This window comes from Anabrus simplex, chromosome 1 (assembly GCF_040414725.1).
Source record: "Anabrus simplex isolate iqAnaSimp1 chromosome 1, ASM4041472v1, whole genome shotgun sequence".
NCBI classification, from domain to species: domain Eukaryota; kingdom Metazoa; phylum Arthropoda; class Insecta; order Orthoptera; family Tettigoniidae; genus Anabrus; species Anabrus simplex.
In genome coordinates, this window is record NC_090265.1 from 956,564,401 (window position 1) to 956,578,992 (window position 14,592).

General features: G+C 37.9%; 1 protein-coding gene across 1 annotated transcript in view; it reads left to right on the forward strand.

Annotated features, from left to right (window-relative positions):
• Positions 1-14,592, forward strand: part of pns (pinstripe) — a 508,843-nt gene that overhangs the window by 324,272 nt on the left and 169,979 nt on the right. The window lies entirely within an intron of this gene.

Here is a 14,592-nt window from a genome sequence, read left to right on the forward strand (position 1 = left end):
AATTTATTTATAGTTGTGCAGTATTTTGTATTGCTATTGTTTTCTTATTTAAACATGATATCCTTATACATAGCTGAAACATATTGAGCTTGATAATAATGCGAACATTGTCAATCTGCTGATATTTTCGTTGTCTTCAGATTATACTCACTGATATGGGGTCACTGGTGCAGATCTCTCTTCTCCATGTTTTATGGTCCAATGTCATCTTCTCTTTCAGGCCTCTTTACTCCATACACTCCCTTATACACTCTATCTGTCATCTCTTTGGTCTCCTCTCTTCTTTTTCCTGGTGATTTCATCTCCAACATCTTACTCCTATCTTATTCTTCATTTCACCATTTAACATATGTATATCACTGAAGCCCAGCTTTTTTTACTACTTTTTCTGAGATTTTCACCACCTTGAGCCTTTCCCTCACTGCGTGATTTCTCACTCTATCTGTTCTTGTGCATCCTCTGGCAAACCTTAACATTCTTCTTTTAGTCATGTCCAGATTATCTTCCCATTCCTCGTCATCTGCTCTGTGCTCTCTGTTGGTCTTGTGCACTTTGCCTTTAAGTTTACTTGATACGCTTTTACCGCACAGCACTCTCAGTACCTTTCTCCAGTTCAGCCATATTATTTGTATCCTGATTTTTCTCTCTTCCTCCAGCCTGCCATCTCCTTGGATAATTGATCCAAGGTACTTGAAATTACTTGATGTTGGTTATATCCTGTATTAGACTGATGGACAAGAATCATGAAATGGAGTGAGGGTGATAATTAAAGGAACCTGTGAAAAGTATGTGGAAATGGTGGATTGCATAAGTAGCTGGATAATCAAAGTTTGGATGAGAATGCAAAATGTAATGAAGGACTTAATACAACTGTATGCTCCCCATACCGGAAACAGAGAAGAGAATAATGAGGAATTCCTGAAGGAACCAAAAAGAGAAATTACTGATTAATTATTTTTTGATTGAAAGAAGAAAATTGTAGAGTGAAGGTGAAGTGAGGAGTGACTTAATTGAAAGGCTAGGGAATGAAGAAGTAATTGGATCTTACGAATATGAGAAAATAAATGATGAAGCAAAATTGATAGATTTTTGTGAAAGAAATAGTTTGATTATGAACAATACATGATTTAGAAAGAAAAGTAATAGGTAGATTATAAGGTGATAGGTTAAGATGGAAAAGACAGGAATTTATTATTTTCTGGTCAAGAAAGAAAATCAGACACAACAAAGCTTTTTATAAAGACCTTGAGGAAGAGGAGTAGTAGTAGTAGTAGTACTATCTGCGCACTTTTTAGTGATAGATTTCTGTTCGAGGTGAGGAGTAAAGAGCGAGCTCTCGCAGTTCCGGAAGTACTGCCAACTGAATGGAAATTAAATCTGAATTGAATCGATATGATTGAATCGATATGTATATGTTACAACTTTATTCAGTTGAATCCTCAGAAACAGCACTCTCACAATCGTCACTGCTCTCTTCCGTACTATTAATTACAATATCGTCCAGGGCTAATTCCATTACACCGTCGTGTCTCCAGTAGTCTTCTTCCAGTTCGTGCACCTTTCTGCAGTACCCTTTCCAATCTTCGGCAGATACTGAGTTGAATGCCTCGATGGTCAGTCGTCGTAGGTTTCCTGCTGTCATGTCTCCCGTTATATTGTGTCCTCTGAACTCGCATTTTATTTTTGCCCATGCCAATTCCATGGCATTCAGATCACAGTTGTATGGGGGAAGACGAAGGACGATGTGACCGTTTTCAGCAGCCATGACGTCAACAGCATAACTTGTTTTTAGGAAGCCTGTTTTCCTGAACTAATCTATACAGGGCCTCTTTTCTTTGATTTGTGTCGCAGACAATGCCTTTCCCCTGTAGCCACTGGACCATTGTCACTCGTGTATCATACCGCGATGGTACTTTATCCACCTGTCGAGAATGGTATGGTGCATTATCCAGCACTATCACAGATGCAGGAGGCAAATTAGGGAGCACAGATGTTTTGAACCATTTCTCAAAATTATCGGAATTCATTTGGCCATGGTAATCGCCTTGGGTACTTCTGGCTTCAAATATTAATTGTGCTTCTCTAATGAACCCTTTCTCAGATCCAACACTTGCAATAATTAGCCGTTTCAAAGAGCATCCCCATGCTGTAACACCCACAACATCTTTTTCTCTCTGCCATCATTTTCCAGTTGTTATATTATTATCAATCCAGGACTCGTCCAAGTAAAACACTTCCTTGCCTTCTTCCCTAGCATGTTTTATTTGGACGAGGAATCGTGCTCGCCAATCAACGACGTCTGCCCGCTCCAGCAATAAAACACGTTTGTTTTGGACCTTCTTCCACACAAAACCCATATCTTTCAACACTTTTCGGAGAGACTTTGGGCTCTACTTCCACTTAATTTCCTTCTCCAGCACAGGGATCAGTTTCTTCAGAGTAGGCACCACTTTTTGGATGGTATAGAAGTTTTCAATGGTGTCCCTTATCACACGTTTTTCGCTATCGTCCAGTTCTATCTTCCCTTACGTTCTCTTCCTGCGAGAAAGAGGAGAACACCATATAACACTTGCACATGACAACCTACTACTATCCATAATGATATTGATTTGAACAGATTAGGTAGACTGGTTAGACAGACCTACCTCTTTTTTCCAGGTGTGGGTGGAGATTTGCTGGGGTGAGAGGCAGTAAATGCCTTAATCCTTTGAATAGTGGCCACGGATTTCCCCGTATACGCGGCAGCACGTTGAATAGACTTACTTAGGGGGAAGAGCAGCTCTTTATTTTTTTTCTCCATAGCACAGCACTCCGTGACGTGTGCTATAATTTTCCGTCCCTCGCTGTGTATAGCTCTGGCTGGTCGTTTCCATTTAGGAGTACCAGGTGGTTCCTGTGATGTACTAGGCTTATTTTCCTCACTCATGTTCCTTCTAACCTAATACAATGGTGGCTTTGTTATGTAAACAACACCAGTACGTAAAGTGTACGCCAGATGTCGCATGGCGATGAATAATCGAGTCATAGTTTGTGTTCAAAGGTTGTCAGTACGAATCTCGAAGATTGCCGTGATTGACCTATTGAGCACTAGGGTGAAAATCTATCACTAAAAAGTGTGCAGATAGTAGTAAGAAGGATGAAGTGGGGAGAAAATGAAAATAAAAGGGACAAAAAAAGAAGAAAATAAAAGTATGGAAATTAAAAGATAAAAAGTACAGGAGCATTTTCAGGAGATTAACATGGCATTCTAGATATGAAATTGGGAAGTGTGGAAGAGGAATGTTCTAAGTTTGAAAGGTCATATGTAAGTTGTGTTAGAACACCTGTGGCAGAACAGCCACAAGAGTGAAACAAAAAGCAGACACAATGGTGGAATGAAAAGGTGAAGGATGCAGTGGGGAAAAAAAAGAAAGCATGGCAAGAATGGATCAGAGACAATGAAGAAAGCAAAAGGAAATCTCAAGAATTAAAGGGAGATGTTAAAAAGTGATAGCTAAGAGAATTAGGAGTCATTCGCATGAGAGATGGAAGAGGATGTTAGTGGGGGTAAAGGATGCTGTATGGTCTTATAAGGAGAAGGAGGAAAGAAAGAGTATATACCAAGCTGATGAAAGAGGAGAGTGGAGAGTTATTAACATCTGTATTTTGACAAACATTAATATGGAAAATGATGCAGAAAAGAGGCTGGAAGTACATGGTGTGGACATAGAAGACGACACACACATTACAATGTTAGAAGTGGAACCAGCAATTAGAAAGATGAACATGGGGAAAAGTGGGTAGAATAGATGAAACAAACCTCAAGATGAAAAAGGCAGCTGGGCCTGTTGATGTACATTGGCTGGATAGATTGGTAAAATGCAAGAAAATTCTGTACTGACACCAATTTTGACATACAGCGGACACATGGACAGCAATAAAACATGATGAAAGCAGAATCCAAGCAGCCGAGATGAAATTCCTGAGAGAAATAATTGGGAAGACATGTAGAGCTAAGATCAGAAACATAGAAATCAGAGTGAGAATTGGATTCCCTAAACTGCAAGGCAAGTTAGAGACCAATAAGCTGAAATAGTATGGACACATGATGAGAATGGAAGAGGATAGAGTTCCAAAGCAACTATGTATGGAGTAAAGTAATAGGAAGAAGGCAATGGAGAAGGCCCAAAAAGAGGTGGATGGATACAGTAAACAAGAGTATAGGGAAGAGAGGAGTAAACGCAGAAGAAATATATTGGAGGAAGGGAGGGAGTGGTGCAGAGATAGACAACTTTGGAGGTTCTGGATTCACAACCCGACCCAAAGACTGGAAATGGGGAATGGAGAAGAAGAAGAAAAAGACGACAGAAATAGGTGCCATAGGTTTGGTGAAGAGGAATAATAATACTGGTGTTTAAGAAGAGGCAAACAAGGAAATATGTGATAGCTATTGAGGAATCACATTCATATCACAAATTGCAAAAATAATGGAAAGGAGATTGAGAGGAAAGATGGAAGGATGATTAGAAGAGGAGCAGTATGGCTTTAGAATGGACAGATCAGTGTGGGACCCCATCTTTAATATGAGACAGTTGGAGACATTAGAATTATGGCAGAGTTCTAGTGATTACATTTCTCAATATAGTAAAAGTATATCGGACACACTTGCTCAAGACCGTTCAGATTGGCGCCAGACCATCCCTGCTGCTGTCAGTCTGTTTGAAGGGGAATGACGCAGATGTGAAGCACAACTACACCCACCTCCAACAATTCTGTGCAATCTGTATAGATGCTTATTCCATGGTAGAATTGGTCTGTTCAACCATCAAAAGTACATCCACAGACAGAAGTGAATTTATTGAAAGAAGTTAATTACTTGGAAATTAGTTATGCCACCACTGACAAAAATTGTATCATAGTGTACCCATGGAAAAGGTGTGGGATACAATGCTAAGAAAGGGAGTAGGCAAACAGACAATATAAGGGAAACTTTTTAGCTGTGTGCAAAACCAGACCATCCCTGCTGCTGTCAGTCTGTTTGAAGGGGAATGACGCAGATGTGAATAGTTTAGGAATATTAAAGCGCTGAGAAACGGGAGCTTGCTCTCACCACTATTATTTATAATGGTAAAGGATGAAATTGTGAAGGAGTTGAAAGGAAGCATTAGGTGAAAGAGAGATGAAGGTAAAGTTATTTGCTGATGATAGTGTGGTGTGGAGAATAGACATTATGGAAGTACAAGAACAACTGGATATACTGAATGAGAAAATTGTGCAATTTTGTCTGAAATTCTGTGTGGAGAAGAGCACTACAATGGTGATAACAAGAGGTGACAGAGTAGGGAAAGTAATCATAAATATTCGAGGGCAGATCCTTGAAATTGTGGACATCTGCAATACCTAGGAAGCAAACTAATGCAAAATGCAAGGCTGGATGTAGAGATTAGAAAAAGGGTGCAACAAGTGATTGCATTTTTTCAGAATATACTGTACTGGTAAATGTTCCATAGTTAATGGAGCATAAGAAGGATCTAGTGGTGTACGGTGTTTGGTGGAGCATATACAGAGAGGTGCCTATTTTTTGAATAATTATTATAATTTAAAATGGCTTGCTTTATTAACATAAAATAATTGAACTTTCTTTTTCCTTGGTTTCACTGATCCCACAGGAGAATAGCAATGATAATAATTCAAAGTAAATTTCAAATATTTTCTTCCTGAGAGGAAAATGTCTTTCTTGACATAATACAGTAGAAGTCCGCTGTAACAAGTAATGAAAACCCCGTTATAACAACAGTTTTTGCCTGTCCCATCAAAATTCCCATATTAAACTGTGTATTATCCTTCGGTTACAGCATGAGCCCTATCATTGATGCATCCGTTATTGCGAGCGATTAAGCGTGCACGATTTTTTACGTTACCGATATTTATGCACCCAGCGATTACAGTATATTGTATGCAATTGATCATCTTCAGTAACATTTCCTCGCTATTCCCACTAGCAAGCTCACTTGTCGCATTCAAAGGCGATGTCGGAGTCGATTAGTAATACCCGTCGACTGCTGTTCTGTAAAGAAAAATAGAAATGAAAGAGAACATGTTTACGTTATAAATGCATAAATAACGTGTCCAATAGCGGTTGTTAACTCATTAAAATAAAGACTGACATAAACAATCGCTTAATTTTAATGTTAAATGCTGCCATTAAGTAAGAATGTGATACACCTCAAGATATGGCAGAGTGCATCATTGATATCAGAGGTTAGTTTTATATTTTCTCATGTCTGGTTAAATTTCAGAAAGGCTATTATCATGCAGATTTATAGAGAGAAGGTTATCGTTTCTGTACTGGCGCTTGAAATGTATTTTCATGATACATATAGTATAATTAAGTTAGGTTAGGTGACGCGGTTCGAATAAGAAAACCGGAATGTTTGCCACAAAATGCAATCGATCATCTTTGGTATGGTATTGTTTTCTCGCTGTGTGCACTTGTGAGCTCTCTTGTTGACATTCAAAGGCGATGTTGGAGTCAATTAGTAATACTCATCAACTGCTGTTCCATAAAGAAAATCAGAAATGAATGAGAACATCTTTTCATAATAAATACATAAATAACGTGGTCAATAGAATTTGTTAACTCTTTAGAAATAATGGCTAAATAAACGATCGCTTAACTTTAATACTCTTCAGTGAAATTATGTAAGAATGCAATACACCTCAAGATATGGTAGAGTGCATCACTGAATTCTGAGGTTAGATTTTTTTTTTTTTTTCACATCTGAACAAACTTTCAATCTAAATTTATAGCGAGAAGGTTATCACTTTTCTACTGGCGCTTCATATATGTTTTTATGGTACATACGCGTTTAAGTTAGGTTAGGTAATGCTGTTTGAATAAGAAAACTGAAGCGTTTACCACAAAATGCGACCTTCCGTATAGTTTTCTCGCTATGTGCACTTGCAAGCTCTCTTGTCGACATTCAAAGGCAATGTTGGAGTCGATCGTAGTAGATTAGTCGTGCCCGTCAACTGCTGTTCCGTAAAGAAAATTAGAAATGAAAGAGGAGAACATGTTTCCATAGCAAAGACATAAATAACATGGCCAATAGCAGTTGTTAACTCATTAGAAATAAAGGCTGAAGTAAACAATCGCTTAATTTTAATATTATATACTGAAATTAAGTAATAATGTGATACAGTACATCACCGATTCAGGGGATAGTTTATATTTTCTCGCATCTAGTTAAATTTTAGAAAGGCTGTTCTCATGTAACTTAGTGGTGAGGGGGTCATCATTTCCCTACGTGTGCTTGAAATATGTTTTCATGATACATATACAGTTAGGTTAGGTGACACTTTTTGAAGAAGAAAACTGGAACGTTTGTCACAAAGGCCTCTGGAGTGATATTTTCATTCTTTCAGTATGAAATTAAACATACACTTTCATGTAGTATCGGATTTCAAAAAATAACAAACGATTAAGCCGTAGTATGGATATCATCCACAAAAACACAAGGTTTGAACAAACTGATTGCCGTTTCATACCAATTTCAATTTGCATGGAGTTTTTCCCAAATTTTACAAAAAAATCGGATATAATGACAATCTGTTAGAGTAAATTTTTCGCCGTTGTGGATTCTCGCCATAACAGACTTCTACTGTAACTCAAACTATTTTAATATGATTGAATATTAAATTTGAATAATAAAGTCTTTTCCTGATGTCAAAATAATGCAAGAAATTGATAATCACTTTGAATACTAATGAAAGTAAAGTTTTAGAGTTAATTCTTGAAGCAAAGAAAGTGACGCAAAATTATTACCCTAAAGTCTTTCTAGATTTGAGCAATTTCATTGTTTGTGATTGTTCACTGATCCATAAAACTACACTGGCTTTAAATGATATGCGCTCCACATTTTTCAGAAACAAGTCAATTGTGGACAGTTAAAGCAATTCAGTTGATGAAAGTGACTGTTTAAATTCGCACTGGGTTCATATCACCTGAATGTCTAGGCTGGAAGATGTTGATAATGCAATGTTGTCATCACCACAATCCCTCGCTGACCTTCAAAACCATGGAACTAGAGAACCGTAAGACCACGCTCCCTCGATGTTATCATGTTCTAGATAATGGGAAGTTCTTGTCACCCACTGCAGCAGTTCATACGGTGTAATATGAGTACAATTTAGATCACTGTCAGGATTTCACACATTCACTTAAGAAAGGATGACTGTGTGAAACACATGAAAGTTCAACTGACTTTATAGCTTTGAGCGACCTACACAGTTCACTTGTTATATTATTATTAATGTATGGTAACATACACAAAACAATATACATGAACAGTAAGCACAATTAATATTATATACATAACTAGCTAATGTACCCGTGCTTCGCTACGGGATTCTCGAAAAAAACCTGACTTTGTGGTTTTCCTAACTGAAGTCAACATAGCTTATTACAAAAACGTCAATAGGAAAGTAGCGAGTAAAAGCAATGCTATCATATAAAATAATCGAACAAATGAAAAACCACTCATTTTCTCACTTTTAGTGAACAGTACTACAGTTCCAGTCCAAAGTTCCAGAGCTAGAATGAACAGGCCGCAGACAGCCGTGAATACTCCTCTACCATCATTCCGTTAAATATGCATACTGCTCATTCCAATCACTGCCTCAGAGTAGGGATTGAATACTATGATGAACCAGTGTGTTATGTACCAGTAGTATCAGAAAATTTATGAACCAGAGGAATGGCATGCTAAAGAAGAAAGTTATCTAACTCCCCAGCTACTTCCCGCCATTATTCAGGCAGGCTGTTACACTCGGTACGACCGGCTGAGTTGGCTGTGTGGTTAGAAGCACGAAGCTGTGAGCTTGCATCCGAGAGATAGTGGATTCGAACCCCACTGTCGGCAGCCCTGATGATGGTATTCCATAGTTTCCCATTTTCACACCAGGCAAATGCTGGGGCTGTACCTTAATTAAGGCCAAGGTCGCTTTCTTCACACTCCTAGCTGTTTCCTATCCTATCGTCGCCGTAAGACCTATCTGTGTCGGTGTGACGTAAAACAAATTCTAGTAAAGACCTATCTGTGTCGGTAAGGCAAATAAAAAAAAAAATACTCGGTACGCAGCAGTAATCCTGTCTGTCAGAGAAGGGTGGTAACAGAGACACAAACACATCACAACAAACAATGGTCAATGTAATGTTACTGTTGATCAATCTTATGAGAGTTCTATATTGTAGGCCTTCACATGTAGTATACTTTTGACTCTGTGATATTAGGGTGCCTTATAAAGTTATTTATAGCGTAGATTGTGGTTTCTTATTCTCCAATTTTACATGCCGATTTTCATTAAGTTCTGTTTACCCATTTTTCTCGTGACTCGGCGCTGATATGGACTTAGTAACTAAAAATCCAAATTCAAGAATATCTCTGTCATCATAGCCGGTATGATGACAATCTATAAGACATAAATGGTCGGAAATTGAATACTATATAACTTGAGTTATGTAGTATTTATTGATACGACCACTAATAACATAAATATTATTGAAAATTAAATTTTAGGCCTTCCCCTAAACTACCATTTCACTCAGCATGAATATAATTAGTTTCAGCCGAGATTACAGAGACTTATTCTCCGGCTTTGCATACCCATTTTCATTAAGATAGGACCACTAATAACATAGGTATTTGAGAATTAAATTTTAGGCCTTCCCCTAAACTACCATTTTTCTCAGTGTGAATACAATTATTTATGACCTAGATTGTAGCGACTTATTCCCCAACTTCGCCTACCGATTTTTGTTAAGGTACGACCACCAATAACATAAATATTTGACCATTTTTAGGCCTTCCCCATAACTACCATTTCACTCGCTGTGAATATCATTATTTTTGGCCCAGATTTTAGCAACTTACTCTCCGACTGTGCCTACCGATTTTCATTAAGATACGACCACCAATAACATAAATATTTGAGTATTAAATTTTAGGCCTTCCCTAAACTACCATTTCAGTCGCCGTGAATACAATTATTTATGGGCTAGATTGTAGCGAGTTATTTCCCAACTTTGCATACCAATTTTCATTAAATTCTATTCAGCCGTTTTCTCGTGATGCGCGTACATACATGCATACATACAGACAGACAGAAATTACGGAAAACTAAAAAGTGAATTTCCTTGTTACTGTTGACATGACTGATACAGAAATATCATCCTTTTTAAATTCTGAGCAATGTACAGACAAAACTCTTATTTTATATATATAGATTACAAAATGTGCACATTTTTTTAATATATAGATTACAAAATGTGCACATTATAACAGCGAAAACAATCATCCAAGCAAAAGGGTTCAAAGAGTTAGATCTCTTAAGTTCTCTAGCCATCGTATGGCCTCAGTAGAAGCCACCACAAAGTCCTGGATGGATCCAACGAATGCCCTTCCAATGCATTCAGTGACAATATGGTCGATAGTCTGCTTAACTGCACCACAGTCACAGGCTGGGGAAGATCTCATATCCCAATTAAACATCATTGATCCACATCTCCCATGGTTAGTACGGACTCTATTGAGGGCTGCCCATGTCTTGCGGCGCAAATCAAAGCCAGCTGGAAGATTTTTATAATTGAGCAATGTCTGCCATTGAGTCGGAGCTACGCTGTTCCACTCTTGTTGCCAGTCAGCTTTTGGATTGAAATCCCTCCTAACAAGTTCCTGTGCTGTTTGAATAAGAGATCATATTGATTTGAGGCCGCTGAATCTTATATTAACATCTTCATGGATGGGGAGATCAGGATTGATCAGTATCTTGTTGTATTCTCTAACCAAGTTATTCAATCTTCTAATTCTACGAGGTTCTAAGTGGCTGAGCACCAACAACCAGAAAAGAGGAGTGACATGCATTGTTTCATTGAGGACAATGTCCACCTTTTTCGCATGAGAGCTGTTGAACCAAACTGAAGAACAGTACTCAGCTGTGGAAAGCACCAGCATCATAGCTGAAGTATGCAAAGTAGATGCAGAAGCTCCCCATGAGGAGCCAGCAAGTTTGTGGATGATGTTGTTGCATGTCCTTAATTTGGCTGCTAGGTTGGTTAGATGTCTATACTAATATTATAAAGAGGAAAAATTTGTTTGTTTGTAATGAATAGGCTCAAAAACTACTGAACTGATTTTAAAAATTACTTCACCTATAGAAAGCTACATTGCCAGTGAGTAAAATGGGCTGTATTTTATTTTCAAAACAATTCGAGGTTGGGGGCGGGAGATATAAAAATAATAGGCTAATATAGGCAAAATATTGAATTTGTCATATAAGGACGAGCCAAATCTCAATTTAATCCTCTTGATGCAAAGAACAAAACTCGGTAAGCCCTATGGGCCCAAAAACCATGTTTTAAGGCTCTAAAACCAACCATTACGGAGATATTGGCACCACACTACCCCTGCTCTAGGAATCGGATAAAGTAATGAACTGCCGTAACCATGGCAACGTCAGCTCCAGCATTCTACAGCAGCGAAATTATCTACAATAAATCACAAAAACCTAACATGTTACAGACATGAAAATTGATATTTGGAATCCCCTTTTAAAAATAAAAGAAAACATATTCGTTTTCAGAAAATTCACTGTGGGGGGTTTGTGAAAAGAAGTGAGGAAGGAGTTGAATTATTTATATCTCAAAAAATGAAGATGTTACAGACTTTAAAATTGGTACTTGGAATTTCCTTTAAGAATAAACACACTCTTTTTGGAAAATCCACTTAAGGGGGTGAAAAGAATAAAAAAGTGAAGTTTTAAAATGAGTATCTTCTTCTATCGCTTTACTCACACCTCCGGGGTTGCGGGTGCGAACTGTGTCGCACATGTGGATTTGACCCTGTTTTACGGTTGGATGCCCTTCCTGATGGCAACCGTATGTGTAGGGATGTAATCTATACTTATATACTAATATTATAAAGGGGAAAAATTTGTATATTTGTTTGTAACGGATAGACTCAAAAACTACTGAACTGATTTTAAAAATGACTTCACCGATAGAAAGCTATATTGCCAGTGAGTAACATGGGCTGTATTTTATTTTCAAAACAATTCGAGGGGGGGGGGGGCGACGGGGGAAATATAAAAACATTAAAATAATAGGCTAATATAGGCGAAATCGAATTTTTTCGTACAAGGACGGGACAAACCTCATTTTAAGCTCCTTGACGCAAAGAACAAAACTCGCTAAACCCTTCGGGCCCAAAAACCATGTTTTAAGGCCCTAAAACCAACCGTTATGGAGATATTGGAACCACACTACCCCTGTTCTAGGAATCGGATAAAGAAACGAACGGCCGTAACCATGGCAACGTCAGCTCCAGGATTCTACAGCAGCTAGATTATGCATGTACGTTTGGGCATAGCTGCCAACCAAAATTGATACACATATGACTTACTATCTGGAAAAAATAAACTGTTGTGTAAGACGCTCATAGAACTCCTTTGGGCAGGGATGGAAAGGGAGTGAAATATAAAAATAATAGCCCCGGAGATCTCCATAGTACAGCGACCAGCGGTTGCCGACGGGCCTCCGTTTTTACATACTGGCTTAGTTTTCAGCATTTTGCGGAGTCTGTTACCTATAGTTTAAACTTTTTCTATCAAAACATGGAGTAGTGGGATCACTGATGTTATTAGTTCCGATATTTTGGTCCACTTTTACGATCATTGTAACCATGAAAACAACCTTTATACTGTACACAATTGTAAAGATGACTTGAAAAAGTTTCTCAACATTTGTACTCATTCATTATATGATGTGCGACATGAGTGACAAGCCCTGAGAATTATAATTCTCGATAATTATAGTAGTTTCTTTTATGCATCGCATATTTCCTTTATCATTTGTAATAGTTACAAAATGTCAGATCAAATACATTCAATAATATTTATATTTGGGGTACTATCTAGCAGAAGTATACTTACACTAAACCTGCAGCTTTGTGAAGGGAGCAGGTACATCTAGGTGGGAATGAAGGAAAAACATGGTAGCAAAAGATCTTAGAGGTCGACAATAATTAGGAACTAATATTTAGAGGCCCCCATGAAGAAAAAATGATGATGATTCACTGTAATTCCAAACATGACAAATAATTTCTACATACTTAAGTAAATACACCAGTGATATAAATATCTAATGAAGTCAGTCACACCAATAGTATGGGTAACTAAAGCCAGTTTCTGATAACCCGTACGAAGAACGGGTACTTCTACTAGTTTCCTATACAATAGTGTTGGGCCGAGAGTAACTCCAAGGTATTTGGGGTTGGCGTTGTGAGGAAGAAGACTTCCATTATGTGACACTTTCAAGGTGATATTCGCTTGCCGGTTATTTAAATGGAAGAAGCAGGTTTCCGCTTTACTAGGGCTTGGTTTCAAGCACCATATTTTGAAGTATGTTCACAGAACATCCAAGTCTGTTCACAGAACATCCAAGTCTGTATTTTAAGTTCTCTCTATCGCATTAGCGTCCACATGTTGAGTAATTATTGCCAGATCGTCGGCATAAGCGAACTGACGAGAGCTCGTGACAGGTATGTCTGCAATATACAGGTTAAACAGTAATGGAGAAAGAACAGATCCTTGAGGTAGATCATTGTCAAGTACCTTCATTTTGCTGTTATTTGTATCATGACTATCTTGATAATGTTTAAAGTATTGGAGAACTCTATCTCACAATCTAAAATGTACAAGTATGTTGGAAATGTCACACGGTTTGTAATGCAAAAAAAATGTAAATTGTCCAAGTTTCATAAAGTAAGCTAGTATCGTGACGTAGTATTGCTCACATTCTGTTTAAACTCACAGTTTCACTTGGAAAGGGAAAACTTTTCCTAAATAATTAAATACTCTCTCTGGAAAACAATTACAGTTGGTAGCTCTGAGGCTAAGTTCGTGGAATGCATTTTCGGAAAGAACCACGAGTTTGTTTATGACCGCACTAATTCTATTTACAAGGTAATATACCATACGACACATGATTTGCAGTTCAGTAATGTTCAAATATCTTAACACACTCTCGTATTTGAAACATAACACCATGTATGTCAGGAAATGTCTAATAGTTCGTAAGACACGGAAATAAACTAAGCCCCTTAACTTGAGATTTCAATCGTAAGATAAAGTCTAAGTGTTTTTAGAACATTAAATACACTAAGTCTTTACTGGAGACTTCAATAATATGCTCTAAGGCAAAATCTTTGAGAATCGTAGAATATTGTTAAAGACAGTTTGGAACCATACTCATTTTAAAGATGTGTTGCGCACTGGATTCGACCCGTACTCCAGGTTCAGACTCGCGGTCACCATGATATCACAAGTTTCACAGCTTATACTATCACGTACTCACCAGCTGACTAGCATGGTCACTGTGAGTGAAGGCTGGCTGAAGACTGACTGAATTCCTCTTGACCATCTGTCTCTTTATATACAAATCTGGCTAGGAATAAGTCGCATGGTACATAAAAAATGTGGTTTGTTCTTGCCTTAATAACTTTCTTGTTACGGAAACTTGGTATTTGAGAGGTTTAAAATACGAGCTACTGGGTGGTG